Raw genomic sequence first — 21,719 nt, 5'->3', positions numbered from 1 at the left:
GAGCAAGAGGGAGGGACAATGCGCCGGCTGAAGCAAATGCCAGTAGCCGCCGCCGGTGGCGCTGCTGTGCTTTTTTCTAGCTGCTGGCGCGCGGTCGAGCCGGCTCAGACACGCTCTGCGGCTGTTTGCTCCGTGTGTTTTCCGAGCCGTGTTACGTTCAACGTGGCCATGCTTGTGAAAAACAGTGGATGATTTGAAAGAAAGAAGGCGTATCCCTGCATCTACTGCAGCACAGGAGGTTCGATGCCAAAAAGAAAGACGGACACCCATTTATACGCTCCGGGCTGCCACAGTGATTATCAGGGCGCTCCAAAAGCGTCATTGTTCGCCGCATCAACGGAAAATGAACTTGGGAAGAAATGGGAGAGCGCAATCTGCGAACAGCAGACAAGCATCTCACTGAATCTTCAGCGGTATTTCATTAAAACTTCTTTCTGGACGAGTTGGTGCATACTTAACATAAGAATTCCGTGCTTGTGCCTCGTCCTTGTTACTTTGTGGTTGCATGTGTTTGCGTTGTTACAATTTTTATGTTCAGTGGTATGTGAGCGCCACTTTGAGCCTCGATACATTTGGAGGAATTACGTCCGCATCATCAATAGCACCGAAATGCGACTTCCACGTGGGAAGCTGTCGCTGGCGCCTGGCGCGGTGCCTACCCTTCTGCCCGACTGTATGTACGTCCTACCTTTCTGTCGCACCTGTTCAAGAGAGGCCAGACAGGCTGTGAAGCCTGCCTGAACTTACTACTGATCACAAAATGGGGAGCAGGAAAGTTGAGGTTCGCAGAGTTTGCCATATGAAAGACAACGGTGGTTTGTCATATCCTGCCTCCCCTATGTACAAGTTTATGATCAACTTGGACAAAGACTTCATAGTTTGTTTTAGTCTTCTTGAGTTGCGCGCAGACAGTGTTTTAGATGTTTTAGCTAGGTGCTGTTAAAGCCAGGCTGCAGCATCAACTTGGCTGCCCTGATCACTTCGAATCCATCACAGCAGAACTCACTGCTTTCTACATCACAACCAAGCTACATTTCTTCACAAAAAGCGTGAAGAAGTGTAATGAACGAAGGCGCCCTGCAGGCATTAAAATGTATTAAGCTCGGTTGATGTTCCTAGAACTCCATGCTACAAGGTGTTTTTTGGTCATGTGTTTTAACAGTAATAGTTACTTATAATGGGATTTGATGCTCGGTGTCTAGGGAAGGTACATTTTAGGGTTCCATTATAGCTGTGCTATTTTCATTGTGAATAATTAAAAAAAATACTAACCTGGATTTCTTTCGAGCGTCACTCTGACAGTATGTGCTGAAGATGCTGCGGATTTCTTAGGAGCTAAAATTTCGGGAAAAATTGTGAGTTTGTATGTGCGCAATTGCATAGTCAAAAATGAATTCATTCCGGGGTTTAATGTGTACAACTCACTAAGATCTAATTATTAGGCACGCAGTAAAGAGGGGGGAGGGACACATGAATAATTTTGACCAACTGGGGTTTTATAACCGGCAACACGGATATGTTTGCATTTTCCCGCTATGAAAGTGCAGCCAACGAGTCCATTATTTAATCCTACGCCCTCGGGGTTAGCAGCGCAACGCCGAAATCGCTACGCACTTTCCTGTCATTTGCGATAAGCACGCGATTTAAATGGAGTGGTAAATATAGCTCCATAGAAGCAAGGCAGGCCCAGATATATTGGCTTTCGAGCAGTAGATGAGCAACAAGAAGCTCAGTGAATTGCCAGCTGGCACAGGCGATACGACGAGCGCAATGAAAGCGCCGGACTGTGCGAGAATACGCTAGCAGACGACATTGTCGATACTATGCTCTCGGTGTGGCCTTCAAAATCTTGCTTTACACAATACTTTGTTAAATACAATCCTGTTCTGTTATAATGAAAGAACCATGTCCGTAAAAAACCCTTAATAACACGGACCGCCTCAAAAGCAGCGAATATGAGAGCAGCCGGTCTGCTAGAAAAGGTCGCAGTGTCGACACCTGGTGGCGTCAACGGAAAGAGGCACGCGCGCTCCTTTCCGGTCGTGTCACTAGGACATTATTCTAGTACACTATAGCCACCAGCATCGTCGGGCACGACACCGCTGTAAACATGCGCTGCTCACAACTGCTATTCTTCCAGGCCGCACTGTCATGGGGCGTCCTTTCCTGGCTTCCTGGCTCTTTTCCTACGAGCTTCGTTGGTCCTCCGCTACTTATGCCGTTCCTGCCGCAATCCCAGCCGTGTTTGGACGCAACTGCTCCCTATGTCTGGCAACGCGGATTGGGAGCGTATACCGGCGACGCAAGCGCATCAAACTATAAATTGGAGCCAGCCACCAGCATCGTCGGGCACGACACCGCTGTAAACATGCGCTGCTCACAACTGCTATTCTTCCAGGTCAGTTACTTGAACCGTGCCGCATGTGCCAAAACTAGCAATTGCTGTCTTATTGCGGTGTCGTGCCCATTGGAGCTGTCTAGCGTTAAAAAGCTGATATTGACTTGTTTGCAGTGTGTATCTTCTTCCCTCGTTAACTTGCTCCTCATGTTATCGGGTGATGTTGAGTCGAATCCTGGCCCAACGAGCAAGACTGAGTCCGCTGCTTTCGAATCCGCCCTGGAGGCAATTGAAAAATTGGAATCTGGGTTGAAGTCAATTCTGCTTGAATTTAAGGGCATCAAGGAAGAACAAGCCGCTACTAACGATGAAATCAAAAAAACTTTTAGCCAGAGTCACTGCACTTGAAGCTAGTGGAACCGTAACTGCTACCGCTGAAGCGGTTCCCCCTCAGAATACCCTGCAAGATATTTCAAGCCAGCTACAGCGAATAACAAGCAGATGTGACGATGCAGAAAACAGATTAAGACGATCAAACTTATTATTTTTCGGGATCGAGGATGACGAAAAAGAAGATTGGGCCACGTCTGAAGAAAAGATTAAGAAGTTTTGCGAAGAAAAACTCGAACTTCCCACAACCAGTATGCAGTACGAGAGGGTTCATCGCCTAGGAAAATATTCTACTGAAAAAAAACGGCCCATAATCGCAAAACTGTGTTCATTTAAGGACAAGCAAAGTATCCTGTCCGCAGCACGTAAACTTAGGGGGACAACATTTTCAATTGGTGAAGACTTCGCGCCATCAACACGTGTTGCTAGAAGAAAGCTGGTAGCTTTTGCTAGGCCACTTGAAAAGCCTTTTAAGTTGGTGCTCGATAAGCTATATATAGACAAACAAGTATATGTCTACGACACCGCTAGTGACTCAGTAATACAATCTACTAGATAGCTAGACACAAGCCCAAGCTCGCAAAATGATCAGCTGCCTTTCTTGCCGCAAGCCGCTCTCTCGCTCTCAGTGGCCTACACTAACATCCGAAGTTTGCTACCTAAACGCGATACACTTTGTGGTTTTTTAGACGATAGTGACTGTGACATAATAGTACTAACTGAGACATGGTTGAATCCAGATATCAACGACAATGAGATCCTGCCAACAAATAATCTTTACAAAATTTATAGAAACGAACGCATCAATAGGCGCGGTGGGGGTGTACTTATCGCCATTAAGAAAACCCTTCATTCATATTTTATCGATTCAGGGTCATCTCTCGAGATTGTGTGGGCTGCTTTTTATGTGTCCTCCAGTGCTGTACTTATTGGCGCCTGTTACCGAGCCCCAGATTGCAACCATTCCTTTTCGAATGACTTGCGGGACAGTGTCACTAAAGCGCTCCAGCTGTGTCCATCCAACCACGTTTATCTTCTTGGTGATTTCAATTTTCCGCTTATCGACTGGGAACATATGTCATCTTCATGTCACGCGTCTCTGGAACTAATCAATCTAACGTTAGATTTTAACCTGTTCCAAATAGTGAAGGCCCCTACACGCTCTTCCAATATCCTGGACTTGGTTTTCACAAACGCCCCTGACACTATTACTTCCATTTCAAATATGAGCGGCTTTAGTGATCATAACCTCATCCAACTAGCTGTTAGCATTCCGAAGCCCGTGTCTGGCACAACAACTAAACAAATTCGCGATTATAACAGAGCAAATTACGATGAGATTAACTCCCAACTAGAAGAATTCTTTTGCCAAGTGCTACTACCTTCATTTCATTGTCGATCCGTAAACGACAACTGGGTGCTCTTCAGGGACAAATTAACAGCATTAGTAGACCGTTACGTCCCGATAATCTCCATAACTAACGACAAATCCAGCCCTTGGTTCAACAAGTCTCTTCGCAAGCTAAAGAATAGAAAGAAGCGTTCTTATAACAGGGCTAAACGCGTACGCACTGCTGAGGCTTGGCAGGCATACAAAGACATTTTAAACAATTACTGCTCAGCGATATCTTCCGCCAAAGATAAATATTACTCTAAAGACCTACCATCGCTGCTAACTTCCAATCCTAAAAAATTTTGGCAAACCATATCTCCGACAAGAGATACTAACACCATAACTTTGCACGGAACAGAAAACATACCTATTTCTAGTGCCGATTGCCCCACCGTATTCAACACGTTTTTTTCATCTGTTTTCACTCAGGAGGACGTTTCCAATGTTCCAACTTTTCCTGAACTTGATGCCGCATACATGGAACCAATCGATATCACAGTTGAAGGCGTTAAATTACTCATTAGTAACCTCAAGATATCTACTTCCGCCGGCATTGACAACATTAATTCTAAGATTTTAAAGAACACCATCACTACCTCAAGCAAGATCTTATGCCATATTTTTCAACAATCCCTAGCATCTGGAAAGTTACCCACCGATTGGTTAATAGGAAAAATAATACCAATTCACAAATCTGGAGATGTTCATACACCTGACAACTATCGGCCCATATCTTTAACCTGCATATGTTGCAAAATGCTCGAGCACATAATCACTTCCCACGTGTATAGCCACCTAGAAGCTCACAATTTCTTTTTTTCTAATCAGCATGGTTTTAGGAAGGGATTTTCCTGTGAGACGCAATTGTTCGAACTAACGACTGACTTGCACTTTAACATGGACTGCAACCTTCAAACTGACTGTATCTTTCTGGACTTTTCTAAAGCTTTTGACCGAGTGCCCCACTGTCGCCTAATTTCTAAATTATCTGCCTTACGACTTGACTCTTTAACATTATCCTGGATTCGTAATTTTCTTTCTTTTCGAGAACAGTTTACTGTTGTTAACAATTTCTCTTCCCCGCCTTCTTTTGTTAGCTCTGGTGTGCCACAAGGCAGCGTCGTCGGCCCCTTACTCTTCTTAATCTACATTAACGACTTACCCACCCAGATTACTTCCTGCATGCGCCTTTTTGCCGATGACTGTATAATTTACCGTCCTATTCACACGACTGACGATCACTTGAAACTTCAAGCAGATCTTAACCTTATCGCTAACTGGTGTAACAAATGGCTCATGACACTAAACTTTACAAAGTGCGAGGTGGTGTGCTTCAGCCGAAAATGTGTAAATTCTAAATATTCGTATCATCTTAATAACACTATGCTTTCTCACACTTCATCATATAAGTACCTTGGTGTTGTTCTTACAGAGAATCTTTCATGGGCCCCACACATCACTTCAACATGCGCCAAAGCATCACGTTCTCTGGGCTACATACGACGCAATCTGCGAAATGCCCCGCCAAACATTCGAAAACTCGCTTTCCATACATTCATTTTGCCGCAGTTAGAATTCGCCTCCCCAATTTGGTCCCCTCATCAAAATTACCTAATAAATATGACGGAAAGCATACAAAACAGAGCAGCCCGGTTCATATCGCGTAACTACAGCATAAACTCGAGCATTACACAAATTAAACTAGACTTACTGTTGCCGCCATTAGATATCCGCCGTAACATCGCTCTTCTGTGCTTATTTCACAAATATATTTACACTAATAAACGAACCCGGTTGCAACTACAAATACCGCACTCTTTTTCACGCAGATTACATAATCAGTTCAGTTTCATGCGCATATACGGTAAAACAAATGCATTTAATTCATCGGCACTACCACGTGCCATCCGTCTCTGGAATAACCTCCCTGATACCATAGCCTCCATATCTAATCCCGACACGTTCCGCTCTCAGTTACTCATGCTTTTCCCATTTAATACCGTTCACGAGTGACCAATCTAGTGTATGTTATCGTGCATTTTTTTTCCATGTTGTATATCATTTTCATAAACGGTATTCCTTTGCTCTGTTAACAGTAACAAGTGTTCGTGTGCCTTCAGATATTGCTTTGTATTCCTAGTGCCTTCAATATTGTGTAACATGGTAATCTTTTTATAGCTTTGTTCCTATTAGAAATTTGTACTTTTTATACCTTTTACTGTTTAATGTGCCCCCCTTACTTTATGCCCTTCCATAGGGCCTGTAAGGTTCTTTTGAATAAATAAATAAATAAATAACTGCATGGCGGACTACATCCCTGTAGGTAACTCGGCAGACGAATACAACTTAACATATGGCCTGCGGATATTTGGTTCCCTTCTGGCGCCACAAAATCTTGCGCGAAAGTGCAGCCGGCTGCTTACCTCTCCATACACACTTCAAGTTCTTTCAGCGGTGCCTAGTTCGATTGGATGCCAACTGATACATGACTCTGCAGGAACAAAAAGAGAGTAAATACGAAATTTAATCAGGCCATAATGTAAATGTTTCCCAGGCATCGCTCTATTAATAAATAGTCAGTTAATTAGTTAAGTTGCCGTCATTTTATCAAACCCGCAGGAATTCGGGCACATTTCTAAGGCTAAACATTCAAGCAGCAGAAACCGTCTATAGGTAGTTTTGACAGCCTCGTCAAAACAAGAATAAGGAAAAGAAACTTATGCCGAGATGTTGAAACGCTCCTTACCTGAAACTTCTAATGAGCTTCCCAGCACCACACTCGAGGTAAGACAGTATAAGTACAGGTTTTTCAGCTTTTGAACCATGTTTATAATCCAGACTGGCGAGTGCATTGCACACTAAAATTTAGTTATTCGTTATTGCGTGCGCTTTTACCACTGAAGTATACTATAGCTGATTTTCCCGCCATCTTGATGAGAGTTTCTCCTTTCTTTTTTGCATAGGAAAAAGAACTGCGAAATTCTGTTTCTTTTTTTAGGTATTCTCGCACGGTGAATTTGCCGATGCCTCCGTATCGTTCGCCACTGTAATTTTCACCGCGCCAATGCCTCTTGTTAATTCATCGAGCGGATAGTGGAACTCGACGAGCGGAACCAGACGATTTTTTTTTCTAGGAGGCTCACGGTTTTGCATAATAGCGCGCATTGTTTAAACGTCGCGAGAAGATATTGAGTAAAAAAATGTGCACTCAGAAAGAATTAAATGCGAGCCGTAAAATTGTAATCAATGGGCGCAGATAAAAAAAAATGGTCAGGCTTAGCTTGGTTAAGCCAAGAATGCGTTGCATATTGCGCGAGTTGGGGCCCAGCTTTTCCTCCGGCTGTCGTGACGTCACGTCACGTGGTTGCGCTAAAGGTCAATGGTGGCTGCCCGGCCGCGCCCAAGGCCTGAACTGAGTGATTGCAATATGCAACGCATAAAAATAGAAGCAACTTAATAACAAACATAGCAAACTTAAAAGAGAATAGACCCACATATGAGACGCGCAGCAATGAACAATGGCTCATACCCTCAATGGTGGCTGCCCAGCCGCACTCAAGGGCTGAACTGAGTGATTGCAATACGCAACGCATAAAAAAATAGAAGGCAGCGAAAGACCCACAAGAAAGTAGAAGGGAAGCCTGCATTCACTCAAGCATTATACTGTATAATCCGATATTTCTATTTTCTCTTCGATCTCAAAATAACACAGTAGGAAGAGAGAGAGAGATGAAGAGGGAAGGCAGGAAGGTTAACCAGATATTAGTCGCCGGTTTTCTACCCTACAGCGGGATTACGATATCGGGCTTAGAAAGAGGAAAAAGAGGAAAGGGTTAAAAAAAGTATCTCTTCTCATGGGTGCTGAATATTTTTATGCGTGCTCACTTCAGACACCAATGGCTGTGCGTGTGCAGACGTTTGTGTCTGCACGCCACAGTGGCATAATGGGAAATTGCAGCGTCGCTTCCAAGCAATTGGGCTCCAGATTAGCAGGCGCGTAATGCGCAGAGAATAAGGTCCAACAAGAAAGCATAGAGAGAGCAAAAAAGAGAGAGAGAGAGAGAAACTAATGGAAAATGCAGAATAAATGGAATGGTTTTGACAACCTAGAGGAAACAGAAATGCAAAAATATGGAAAGGTAACGAGGACGTAGATGACGGTGAGGAGGTGACGAGGAGGAGGAATAAACGTTTATTTTCGAAACAGTATCCCGGGGCAAGCCCCGGTTCTGCTCTAGGTCGGAGGTCTCTTTATACCAGGAACCCTATGGCGATCATACAAAAAAGTGCAAGCTGACCTATCTTATACATATTCGCATGCATGCGTCACCGTTTTCTGCAGGCAATGACTCGTGCTATTGGACCGTTGTCAGACGTGGCCCTTGCTTCTATTATTTGCTCTGATTCTTTCTCGCCAGAGGCGTTTTCACACCAGCAAGAAACTGCTGAAATACCATAATAATATCCTTCGTTATGGTGCTACTACTATCTTCCTTATGGTAAGCTCTCATGCTACACTGTTGTTCCAAGCTGTCAGTGCACGAAAGTGATGATATAGCCGCGTATATAGAGCGTTTAATCGGCGAGGAAGAACGTAGCCTCGAACCAGCGTGCCCCGCCGCTGTCCTCCTCGCAATGGTATGTGCGGATTCCGTTTTCTCCAAGCGACAGCTTGGAAAGGTAGCCGTTTAATTGCAAACAGACCGATCTCACGGGCGTTTCACGACGCCACCTCTGCCGCGGTGCATGCTGGTACTTGTAGTCATCCGGCCGCTTCAACCGCCCGGAGTGCCTGTGCGTCCCGTTACCGACGGATTTTTGTCAATTTTTGGTTCGTGTGGAGCCATCATGCGTTGGGAGGATTGACCTGCTGCGTTCCTGTAGCACCAGTGAATATGTGCCCCATAGTCCGCACACGAGCAAGCCTAATGAATCAGGTGCATCTATGCAAAATGTTAAACGCCTTCACTGCATTATGCTTGCACCCTATCAGAATCTATTCATTCTGGTGTCACGCTGAGCTGCTAATCTGATGACAATGACTGTATTTTACTACAGCTGACATCAGCTTGGCTGTATAGTCATTCGCACTTTCATTATTATTTATTATCCAAACATCCTCAAAGGCCCAGAGACGGGTATTTTAATGGGAGAGAGGGCGCACATAAAGTACACAGAGAAAACTGTAACAAGAAAAAAAGAACTTAGTAAAGTAGCAATTACAAATGACCATAAAACACAAGTAAGGTTAAAGAAATAGCAAATAAGGATGTGGTGTAACAGCAGTGCAAAAAATGATATGCCTGCAAAACAATAGGACGGGAACAGCACAAAAAATTACGATGTAAAATCAATCCAACGCAATTAAAAGTAATCACAGGGACATTTTGACCATTTTTAAATGTAGCCATTTCATGAGAGCACTGCAACGATAATGCACTGCTTTAGAAGATAGATTGAAAAACTGATCTGCAACTACAGCAGTTGCTATGGAAAAGAAAAATAGACAGCTCTGAGGTAACTTTTGCGCTTGCGACACGAACGCTAGCACGGCACTTGTTAGCTTTTGGTCCTCACATGCGGCTTAATCAACCAGTGCGAATCACCGATAAAAGCATGTCGCGGCTGCTCATAATGGAGAGCAGCGCGTATTCATGTTGCGCAAAAGATGGGACTGCCGCCTCACGTCACGCAGTCGTAGTCGTAATGCAAACAAGAAACGCCGCCTAGCTTACCTAATAACCTCTAGATATCGCTGTTACCGAAGTCTGGAAGTCGTGTCCGAAACCCATGTAGGTAAGCATCATTAGGGCACGAAAGTTTCGGCGGCACATTTCAAACTTGTCTCCAGCAGGTCTACAAATCGCATTATGTCCGTCGCTAAGCAAACATAACATTGCGGTCACCGAGATGACGTGTACAGAAATGGTAACGCAAAACGACGGCGTACGTCAGCATGTACTACATACAAAGCTCGAACAGATACGATACTCACTGCGTAATCAGCGGGTAACAACCGAAAGGAAAGAAAAGCAGGCACTTTTGAACGTTCGCCTCGAATGCTGCAATGAACAGCCGATGTAATTTCTTAAACTATTCACAGGGGGAACTTTTCTCGGTGGTGGAGTCGCAGAGATGCCTGGGAGGTTCGTGCACAGTACTCAACGAGTGGAGACTGCGGTGGTGTGATTGATCAATTGACTGCAACCAACATGGTGACAGTGCTAATTCCGGAAAATCGGCGCATGCGCAGACTGGTCGGTGGGATAGGTCTATTGGTGCGGTTCTAACGTGTTCTGTCTGGTATTTCTGCGGTGTCAGATGACTCAAGGTCGACGGGCTACCACTCTGCTGTATTCGGCTGCAAAAATAACTCTAGGAAGCAAGCGTGAAGTGCATCTTCAGCCGTGATGACTTCGTGTACACCGCCGCTGCGATAGCAGAGAAGAGTACGCTTTGTATTGCCAGCATAAACGGAAAGGTCTTGATGCCATTGCGTGTATTTTGGGAAGCTTTTCTTCCCAGTGAGCGCTCGGCGACGAACTCGGAACTCGGCATCCATGATCAGACAGGGACATGAAAGAAAGATGCATATTCGAGTCGGTCAACTATTGCGAATGGATTAAGCCTAACTATTTCTTCGTACACGCTCATTAAACTCATTCTGTTCAAACGCATCCTAAGATTATCATGCTTGGCAACGAATGTTCTGGCGGAAGTTGTCTGAGAACGTGTTATGAAAACAGTATGTGCTGACTAAAAGAAATGAATGTGTGGTCTTTTCCATTCTGTAACCAAAGCCATGCGTACCGTGTGCTAGCCGTCCCTAGATCACATGGGCTCTCCCGTGCTTCCGAATCTCGCCGGCAAGCTCTCGAGGGCGCTGATCGCGCGCCGCATTACCTCAGAAAATAAAGTTGCTGTTGCAAAGGGTAGATGTTCGTTTTTCAGCTCTCTCGAGTAGGTGAGGTGCCCTTGCACGCGCAGGCACCGTCGGAGACCTAAAAGTGCGCATAATCTTTCAACGCATCGCTTGCGCCACAATCAGCATATTCGCATCTACTACCATCAGCTCATTTTATCCATGTTAACAGCCCTTTCGATCGAGTTATTTTACAGTTCATTATATTGTAAAGCTTGACACCCGGGTGTCAGATAAACGAAGTTTAGAAACTCGTACCGCAAAAATTTTAGGAGCACGAAAGGTAGCAAAACGTGTTTCCTCGGAGCTTCGCAGTTACCTGGACTGGGATGTACGCTGGTGCGGCACACCGCATGAGACATGGAGACACCTCTCGTTGTTGTCGCCTGAGTGATACCTTAATAGAGTTCAAGGCTGGACATAAAATATTAACACGTTACATGGATATCTTACGTGTGGACGATGTTCACACTTGACGCCTCCTATTTCGATCGTGGGAGAGATGAGGGAGCGCCTATGGGCCCGTCACCGTTCGATATAGCGGTATACCGATGCTAAATGCTTAGTGATGACACGCTAAGAACTTTTCCAATCCAAACACCTTGTTGACAACTCTCGGGAAAGCGCGACAACTTGCCAATCTTCATCAACAGTACGTTCGCCGTGCACCTTCCAGCGCCATCCTACATACCAACATGGCGGCCCACGAGAGACGGCGCTCCGATCGCAAAATGGTGGCACCCTCAATAAAACGGTCTATGTGTCTAGACAGGTAGTCCTTATATGTGGATTAATTTTCGTAAAAGTCTTCGCCATATTTCGCATCCTGCCCTCTTTGGCATCTCGAACGCCTGTTTTGAAATAAGACAGTATTCCTCTGGGTGGGCAAGATAGTTCATTTCCTTAAATACTGTGGCATCTCTCAGCTTTGCACATTGCTTTGAAGGCGCATCGTTTTGTCTTTGCAGTGCGAACACTTCTGTTTCATCTAGAGTGCATAAATTTGGCTGATGCTACTAACCCAGCAAGGGTGTGCGGTCTTGTCTTTGCGGATCATGCTAACGTCACTCACCTCCGAAACCTCCTGACAGAAAAATAGAAAGCAGGGCTTACCATTCTTAGAGATACATGTAGTTGATGTCGACAAAATGTTATAACATGTTTTCATAGCACATGTAGCTCATGCACAGGGTTGTCTTAATTTAAGACGTATTAGATTACGAATTTGTCATGCTGCTGTTAGTAACGAATAATCCATTTACGTGTTACGCCGTTGGACATGAAGGGCCGCACGTTCCGCCCGAATAGCCTTCTGAGGGAGAGAACGTGGTGCACTGTGAAATAACTATGGAAGTAAGTCTGACAAAGAAGAATGCTTTGCGCATAATATAATTATTTTTCGTCATCTAGCCTTCTTTGCACTCCGTGCCTTTGCGCTGCTTCGTATAAATTTTTAGAGGCTCGTGCATGTTAACGTAAGAGGCAGAAATAAAAAGGAAGATCCCCAAAATGAAAGCATCGACATAGATTCACCTGCCCTTCATGCTGCAAGGCAGACAAAATTTTTGTTTTGACAAACAGCTAAAATCAAATGAGGCACAATGCTGTTTTCCTGAATGGGAATAAAGAGAAAGTCACGAAAAAATCTCAAACTATAGGAAGGCTGGCTCTCCTTGCGGGCGTAGATGTAAGCTGTACACAATTTGATTTTCAGATGAAAATCATCCGGAAACTTCTCGATAACCGTGACTGACTATGAACGAATTCCATACACTTAAGGAGTCACTGACACGTCACTGACAAGAAAGAAGACAGTGGCTTCAAGCGATGAGCAGTAGTCGAATAAGGAATGTCGCTGGAGCCAATGTGTGGACCATGCCCAGTCCCGTTGCGGAAACGCTGACTCCAGCGGCATCACTTCTTAGACTACTGCTAATAAATGTCAGTGAGCGCAACTGACATTACATGAATGTGAAGAAAATCATTGTGCAAGGCACGCAGGCGAAACAGCCAGTAACCCTTCTCAGCTATCAGATTTGCTTCGCCGCGCACGATGGCACAATAAAGGTACGGAAAGCTTGCTTGTTCGGCCAACAAAGGTCACTCTTGCAGCGGATTCCAGGTCGATGAGTTTTCATGGCCTCTGGCGGCAATATACAGATCACGGACTCCACACGGTATAGCGACGGCGTATGCAACTTTACAGTCATGGGCGCGATGCGCCGTGTACGGGTGTGGGCGACCGTATTTGCTCGGTGACGTCCGGCCTGATATTACCCCGCGCTCGCCCACAGGCTGTTGTCTGAGTGGAAGGCCGGCATTGGTTATTGCGAGGACAGTGCATCGAACATCCTGCGGCGGATACCGGGAAACCACGAGAGCCTCTACTACCCACGTTTCAATGTTAGGGTAAGCAAAGCGGATCGAGGTCGAGGATCGCCGGCTATTTGAGCCAAAGTTCCCCAAAAACGAGTGTTCTAGGAACCATCTAAGTTGAGATGCTGACGCAAAGTAACACTCGTGCTGCTCTAGGCAAGGTCCACCTTAGAAAAACGAAAACGAGCTATTGAGAGTTTGTTTGCTGTCCAACATTCTATAGGTTGACTTTGTTTTCTTGTGCCCAAATAGGGGGTTCTGAAACGAAAAGAGTGCAACTGCTTCGGTGCCCGATTTCTCCCCTCCTCTGCATGCATCCGTTCGTACATGCATGCATGTGTACGTGCGCTTTCACTTGCGCTACACTTTGCTCCTCCCCCCCCCCTTTTTTTTTCTTTTTTTCTTTTCTATTTTTTTTCTTTCCATTCCTCTCCCCCACCCCTCCACCCTTTTTTTTTTTTCAGCCGGTGTGTCAGACGCCCTTGACACGCCGGCTAACACGCGTGGGTTAAAAGACCGGGGTGGGTGGGAGAGGTGGCCCTGGCTTTGACCTTGTGCACCACGTTCCTTTACTCTCAATTCGACACGCTAACACACCTTCCCTCGTTTCCGCACCCTCCCGCCTCACACCCTCTCCTCTTTAGAAGAACCCCACCTACATCTACTGTGGGGAGGAAAGCGTACGTCGCCTTGAAGAAGACAAGTCCACTTGTCGGAACGTTAGCTCCTGCATTCACCTTGTTCACATTTTGCTCATCGACATAAAGAAAGGTTATTCGTTGTGGCGATGTGGCGGGGGCTAGACGAACCACTATTGCACTTTGATTGTTAGTCATCTCTTTTACGGTATTAGAGCATTCATCGTATTCGAAGCGTTTGGATCCCATGACAAGTGGTTTGAAGCGTAGTTTGACAGGTGTTGCCTTGCTTTTGCCGAGAACAACAATATGTTTGCGGGCATTTCGAATAGCGGGTGAAAAGTCTTCGCCAATACTACAATTACTCTCCGTTAACTTGCGACCAATTCTTTTCTTTTATAGAATTCAAACTTGGTGATGATGTGGTGGTTACGGCCACGTGAAAAGCGTCCCAGCCAGTGTGCACGCTCAATTTCATTTGGATCGAGGCTTATGTCGATGTGCTCACGAATGTTATCAACAAACAGTTTTTCTGATTGCGCAAAAATTTCAGGAGGGTAGGAATCAGGAGTGCCATATAATATTAAGTTGTTTCTACGTGAACGGTTGTCAGCATCTTCTATGCGGATCTCTAGGCTAGATACCAGGCGACCAGTCTCAGAGGTAGTGGCGTGCGCAGCTTCTAATTCGTTCCTCAGGTGGATCAATGCCTGGTAATGTTGCTCCAGTTCCATCATTCGCTTATTTAAATCCATTAACATTGCGTCGGTGCACCGAAAGTTGATTCTTAGGCCTTGTACCTCAGTGATTAGTGTGCCTTGCTCAACTGTCAGCTTCTGCAACTTTCTCGGTTATATAAGATATAGTCTACCTGTACTGAACAACACCTGCAAGACAAATATTCGTGTTCTGCAGGCAGCACAAGCCCAAGCACTCAGAGTTTGCCTTGGTTTGCCCAGATGCACTTCAACAGAGGCAACCATTGCGATTGCTCGGGACCATCCAACGTGAACTCACATTACGGTGGGAGCCCTGAGAATGCGCATCAGACATTTTGCACGTGCCCCTATCACCAACTTGTCACACTACCTTCAGACAGGCACCAAACATCATTCTCTAAAACTATTGTCAAGTACAACAAACTTCCCTCGGGCTTCACCACTGCATCTAAACCATCGATACCCCTTGGTGTCTTATCAGCCCCACAGTCTATCTCAGTGTACCAGGAATCGGGAAAAAGTCTGAGCTGTCGTCACCTGTGCTGAAACAACTGTCTCTGCTTCTTCTGCACGAGAGGTACGTGGGCAGTGAACATACTTACTTTTAGTGTACATATTTACATTTTAGTGTACTGATGGTTCCACAAACATCCAGTGTTCGTCCGGTGCTGTGGTTCTCCCAGCAAGAGCTACTACCATCCGCTTTAGGACTGACCACCCAACGACATCGGCATCTGCGGAACTAGCTGCTCTTCGCGCTGGACTTTGTTTCATCAATCGGGAGGCACCTCGACAATGGTCCATCTTCAGTGACTCAAAGGCAGCCCTACAATCTTTGCTATCAGCTCTGCGTCGCGGGCCATTCGAACAGCTCGTATTCGATATTAGATGCCTACTCCACACATCACAGGAGAAAAGACACCACGTGACGTTTCAGTGGTTGCCAAGTCACTGCGGCGTCATAGGAAATCATAGGAAACGAAGACGCCGATAGTGCCGCTCGGGCAGCTCTCGAAGACCCACAAGAAGAGGCCATACCACTTTCACGAGGCCCGACGCAGCTAGCAGACTTCGAGTACTTGCGCAGGAGATCACGCTTTCTCTATGGTGCACGCCAAACAGCCAGACCATCCGGAGCAACCACCAATACCACCTGCCCTCTTTGATGCATCTCTGTATGCCAAGTGGACTCCGCCGAAGACAGGCCACTCTGCTTTATCTCTTTTGGCTAGGGGTGGCTTTCACGAAATCTTACTCATTCCGCATTGGAATGGCTGACAACGCTCTCTGAAATGCCTGTCTTTGCGAAGAGACGCTGGAACACATTCTGTGCGACTGTCCTGAATATAATGTTCAGTGACAGTCCCTCGCATCCGTTCCAGCGCACCTTGACACTAGATCATTGTCCCTCGAAACAATTTTCACATGCCGCCGACAGAAGACATCGCAGCTGAAGGCGACGAAGGGACTACGGTTTTTGGAAAAGAGGGGATTAGACAAGCGGCTGTGACAGTGATATCACGTACCACGGAAAGATTGATGGACTATAACTGACGATGTGTGTACTGTGCAATGTGCTCTCCCTCTCTCTCTTCCCCATTTTTCATCCCCCCATCCCGCTCCCATGTGTAGGGTAGCAAACCGGTTAAGCTAAACTGGTTAACCTCCCTGCCTTTCCTTCTCAACTTTTTCCTTCCTTCTGCAACTCTGCGAGAACGTCATTTATACTAGGCCCTGGATTGGTTTCGACATCGCCTCAAAGCGACAGCAATGACTCAATGGCATGCACACATTCACCAAGCAGAGCGAGGCAGCACTGAAGAGTTGGGAGCTGCACCAACCAATAATCGCTACATTTCCAATTGAAAATACTGTATTTTGTACTTACCTGCATGGTGAAAACCAGCATCCTAGGTGACAGCGTTCAGGCGCAGCCACCGAGCCCACAAGGCGGTCGCGATGGTTGCTGCTCCTTTATAGCTGACGGACTTGACAGCGTCCCTTTCCATGCGCGATCCCACCCTGGTTGGAGCATCCAGCATCGAGTGGTGGTCTACGTTCCTTGCAAAGCCAAGGCAAGCGAGACGTCAATCTGGTTTGAGTATTGGCATAGTGATCTGCATAGCCATCTGCAGTGGAGGCAGCAGCACGTGGCAAGCAACGGCGCTGATCATCTGCATGGTGAAAACCAGCATGTTAGGTGACAGCGTTGTGGCGCAGCCGCCAAGCCCATCTGCTGTCACTGTCTTGCCAATTATGTAACAATTTGAACTGCCTTCTTTTTTTTCACTGAGTATGTGCCCTAAATGGCGATTTGTGCAAGATATGTGTACTAGGTAGATATACTAATAAACAACTTTTTTTTAATCCTTCTCCCTCTCACCTATCGCATCCCCTTTCCCCTCCCCCAGTACAGGGTAGCCAACCGGAGATAATCTCTGGTTAACCTCCCGGTCTTTCCTTTGCCTTTCTCTCTCTCTCTCTCTCTCTCTAGACCACTGAGTGTTTGAACATTCTTGGACAGCCTGATGGAGTGGATGCGTGGCACCGGATAGGTGCCTGAATACACAACCGGTACACGAGGCAAGAAGTGAAGAAGTCGGTAAAGGAAAATTGAAGAAGCTGCCAACACAGAAGGGAGCGAATGCGAACCGAAGCAGCCAAGCGTGGGGAAAGAAGCGGACAAATTGGATTCAGTGCGTACATCAAGCGTCGAGCGCTGAGCTGCATAGGAGAGAATAAACAGACGTGAACAAGTTTGGGTAAAAATCAAAGAAAAGCTCGCTTATAACTGGTTCCCGCTACGCACGGGATCAGCCAATTCTTTAGGTGGTGCTTCAATGTTGCTAGTGTGGAGAACATGAGAATTGCTCATCACCTCAAACGCAGTGCCTGACTCCGCAGACCCGCGTACACTTCGTTAATGTAGGCTTTAACTAGTACTTATTAGGGAGAGACAAAGGACAGCACTTGTTCCATATCCGTCTGTCTTTCGCCCTTGTAAAAAGTATGCAACTGTTGATATCTAGAAGTATAAACCAAGATGCACAGCAAAACGTGCGACTGAGCTTCGTGAATGCGATGTTGTGTAGCAGCTCTTAGAAGCGCAGTCATATAGTGATGATGCCGGCACAAGCAGCCGGCTAGAGCTCCATTCTTAACATATACACAAGACAAATAAGAAGGATGAGGAAAAAAAAAATTACCGACGATTACGTTACTTCCTAATGCGAAATTTGAGCGCAGCAAATAAGCTGTTTCACCTTTTCGATAGATTGAGGCAAAGAAATCGAGCAACACATGTATGCGCTATCACAGAATTTTTTTTTTATTTTTCACACGTATTCCTTTAACAAAGACTCCACTATAACAGTTCTTGACAGTCATGAAGGAAGCTTTGTGGTCGGAGAAATAGACTGATATATGTTCGACTTGGTACAGCAATGCTTGATTCTCAAAGACGACGGCGATGAGCCTCCGCTTCGGCGGCGCGAATGGCAGGGTCTTCTCGGCGGCGGCGCTTAGCCTCTGCTTCGGCGACGCGTACTCCTGGATCATCTCGACGGCGGCGACGGTAAGCTTCTGCTTCGGCGGCACGCAACTCTGGATTCTGACGGCGACGGCGCTGGGCCTCTGCTCTTGCAGCTCGTTTAGCAGCAGCAGCAGCAGACGGAGGACTTCCATCGGTCGTCTCGCTCATGGCTCAGAAAGAACTGGCAGATAATTTCGCAGTGGCGAACGGCAGCGGCAATTTCGGCTCGGGCGGTGCACATATGCAGATCCGCCGCCACCGATCTGGCTCTCTGATTGCCACCGCACAGGGGTTGCATTGGAGGAGGAGCGAAGAAAGGAATTGAGTTCGAGCCGGCGCTTTGACAACCGGAGACTCGCAGGAAGAGGGGGGAGGGGGGCGGCGTGTACACCAAGCTGCAAACGATGGGGGCAGAAGCGCGCGCAGCAAGCGGACAACACGATAAAGGGAGGAGGGAAGAGATAGCAGCGACTGACTGGTGCCGCTGACGCCGATAGTGAGTCAACCCCAGCTGCGGAGTTGGTTTCAGGGACAACGCCGCCGATGCCGACACAAACAATATGATACCCTCGCTTCCGCAGCGCTAAGAACCAGGTCTAGCCGTGGGAAGGTGGTCACGTATTCGTCGACGTGCCGGGGCCTACGTGAAATAACCGGCGCGTCGGCAACTGAAGAGCACCCTATCCGCCACACAAGAACAGGGGGGGGGGGGGGGGGGCGAGGGGCTTTCCTCCTCTTTCTGCATGGCGGCGACGGTGTTCTATGCAGTCACATTATCTTGACTCTCTAGCGGCGTCAGCGGCATCCAGCGGTATCAGTCGGTCGCTGCTAGCGCTGGGGGGATGAAAGGGGGGCGGAGCTGGTTACGAGGCCGACGACAACGCCGACGACGACGCGAAACCCAGGAACGGACGCCAAAGAGCTGCGCTCTAAAACTGGCTGTGGCTTAGCTAAGGTTAAGCCCAGGATGCGAAGCATACTAGCCTTTATTTTAACGCGACAGCGTTAAGGAGCTCGTGTCGCAGAAAAGCCGGTGTCGTCGGCGTCGGCTCAGGCGTGCGGCGCTTGCTCAGGCGCACATTTCGTTGTCGCGCCGAACGCTGCGTTGTTCGACGCTCACCGCGTCCGATGCGGGGCGCGTAGTCGCTGCGCCGTAGCAAAGCCACCTAGAAACAGTCTCTGTAGCACGCCGCAACCTTCGCTTCTCATTCCAAGGAGCAGCTCTGTCTCCAGGACACATCTCCCCTCGTGAGTGTCTAGCAGAGGCAAGCGCAGCTGCTTATATACCACCGCGACGCCGCGAGTGACGGCGCGAGTTGGAGCCCCGTTTTTCCTCTGTCGTGACGTCACGGTGTCACGTGGTCAGCCTTGAAGGCAACGCCGCGAGCGACGGCGCGAGTTGGGGCCCCGTTTCTCCTCTGTCGTGACGTCACGGTGTCACGTGGTATTGAAGGCGACACCGCCGCGCCTGAGGAGCTGGGTTGAGCTCTAGTAATATGCTTCGCATAAAAATAGAGGGAAAAACAGTGAACTTAGCCCGAGTAAATACCAGCTCGATACTGTGTGCTACAGAAAGGCGTAACGCAAATAAAAGGTGATAGAGGGAGAGAAGAGATGAAAAAAATCACCGTCCAAGCACTCCGCACCCGCACCGCACCAGCGAAGCTGAAACGTGCGGCCCCGGTGCTTATCACTGGGTTAATCCCGACGGTTCATTAAACGACGGCTTGGTAGGCTATCGGATGCTCGGTACGCAGTTGCTGCTTGCGCTAGGCGGCTCTTGTTCTGTTCTTCTGCCCATTCTTGTGCCTGTTCTTGCACCCAGGCTGCAGCATCGCCATGGCGTAGACGAGCTTGTTCCCGGTTGTACTCGCTGTGTCAATCGCGCGCCTATTCTTGTCTCTATTTTTTGTTCGCGCATGCACAGGGGGTTGCACCGCAGGAGTTTTCGGCGTACAGGCGAACGACGGAGGGACGGAAAGCCGGACGAAGCGGCTAGCCATACACAGCTTCGGTGTAAAAAAAGCTATAAAAAAAAGAACGGTGCGGACAGAAATACGGTGCAACGCACTACAACTGTTAGAGTCCTCCATGGAGTCCGCATGCCTTCAAGGAGAGGGTCAACGTGCTTCAAACCATCACGATTGGTCAAGATCAATGTATGTCCTAAAACTTCCTTTCCCTTCTAGGGCAAAACGTGTTCTTTGCCAAGCGCAGTTGCGAGGGCGTTTCAAGCTACACTTACGAAGTCCATTACGAAGGAGGTGCTTGACTGCACCTACACGGCCGCAGTTGTCGCAAGCATAGCTGTCACCCATTCCAGTGCAAATGAGTATCCATTCCGGAATACCACGCCGTGTCACTGGCGGCGCGTAAACGTTTCTTCAGCTCGTGTTATCTGTGGTAAAAGGAAGGAACGAATAGCACTTTATTGCATGACGACTCTAGTTCTAATCGTCTTTGCTTGTGGAGATGGCGCTAAATGGTGGTGGATTGGCGATGGGTAGAAGACAAAGTTGTAAACATGGAACCAAACTGCGGAGACATGTATTCATAAGTTTGTTTGAGCTACACTATACCAGTGTAAGCTCGCGCCCGAGTGAACAAAACCTTGTGGCTGCATCTACGCTAGCCATTTGTATTTGTATACAGTGTACAACATCGTGGGCTGATGGGGAGGCCTCATCAGCATGGCCGCCCCCAGAGATGCCGCAGCCACTCAGTAATCAATGATAGATAATAATGTGTCTGTTGTCGATTGCGTATTGTTGAAGTAGTCTGTTCTCGGCTACTAACCGTTCATGAGGTACCCTCATAGAAGGGTGACAGAAGACAATGGAGAGCTGCCTTTGGGACTAAATGTGCAAGTAGTTTACGCGGCTTTTTTTTTTAAGGAGAGGCGAGATCGTGAAAATTGGTAGATGCTGCATGCACCCACAGGAGTCACGCCTCGCACTATACCAAATAAAACACGGGAATGCTTTCGCGCAGAGCTCATGAATGCGTACGCATACACTTCTCTAAATCACTCCAGCTATCTTACATGCATACTCGCACTCAAGAATAAATCGGTGAATTTCGAACATAGCTTAGGACACAAAAATCACAAATTTGCCACCATCACTTATTTGTGACGTACGCGGAAGTCCAAGTGACATCGCTGATCCGTGCTAAGGCAGCCTACTGGAGATTTTACCTGTAGAGCTAATGCACTAGGGCAGCAACTGCCAGCTTCGGCTACGTCAGCGAAGTAAAAATTCGCACTGTACCAGCATACGGGCTTCCGTTGTCACCCCTGCACGCGCACACGCAAGAACGCACTCGAATAAATGTCCGAGTGCCACCCGCGTGCACTCTCTTTCCCAGAATTCAGTGGACACTTATTCTCGCAACACGGAAGGAAATGTATTT

General features: G+C 47.2%; 1 long non-coding RNA gene across 1 annotated transcript in view; it reads right to left on the bottom strand.

Moving 5' to 3' along the window:
- The window catches only part of LOC139054624 (uncharacterized), a 109,243-nt gene extending 92,447 nt beyond the window's left edge, over nt 1–16,796 (bottom strand). Inside the window, exon 1 of the long non-coding RNA XR_011511368.1 lies at nt 16,665–16,796. This is a non-coding gene — a long non-coding RNA (uncharacterized lncRNA). The remainder of the gene's footprint in view (nt 1–16,664) is intronic.
- Nucleotides 16,797–21,719: the final 4,923 nt, after the last annotated feature.

The sequence above is a fragment of the Dermacentor albipictus genome, chromosome 1 (genome assembly GCF_038994185.2).
Source record: "Dermacentor albipictus isolate Rhodes 1998 colony chromosome 1, USDA_Dalb.pri_finalv2, whole genome shotgun sequence".
Lineage (NCBI taxonomy): Eukaryota > Metazoa > Arthropoda > Arachnida > Ixodida > Ixodidae > Dermacentor > Dermacentor albipictus.
The sequence above is the reverse complement of the archived record's forward strand: the minus strand, read 5'-3'. Positions and strand labels throughout refer to the sequence as shown.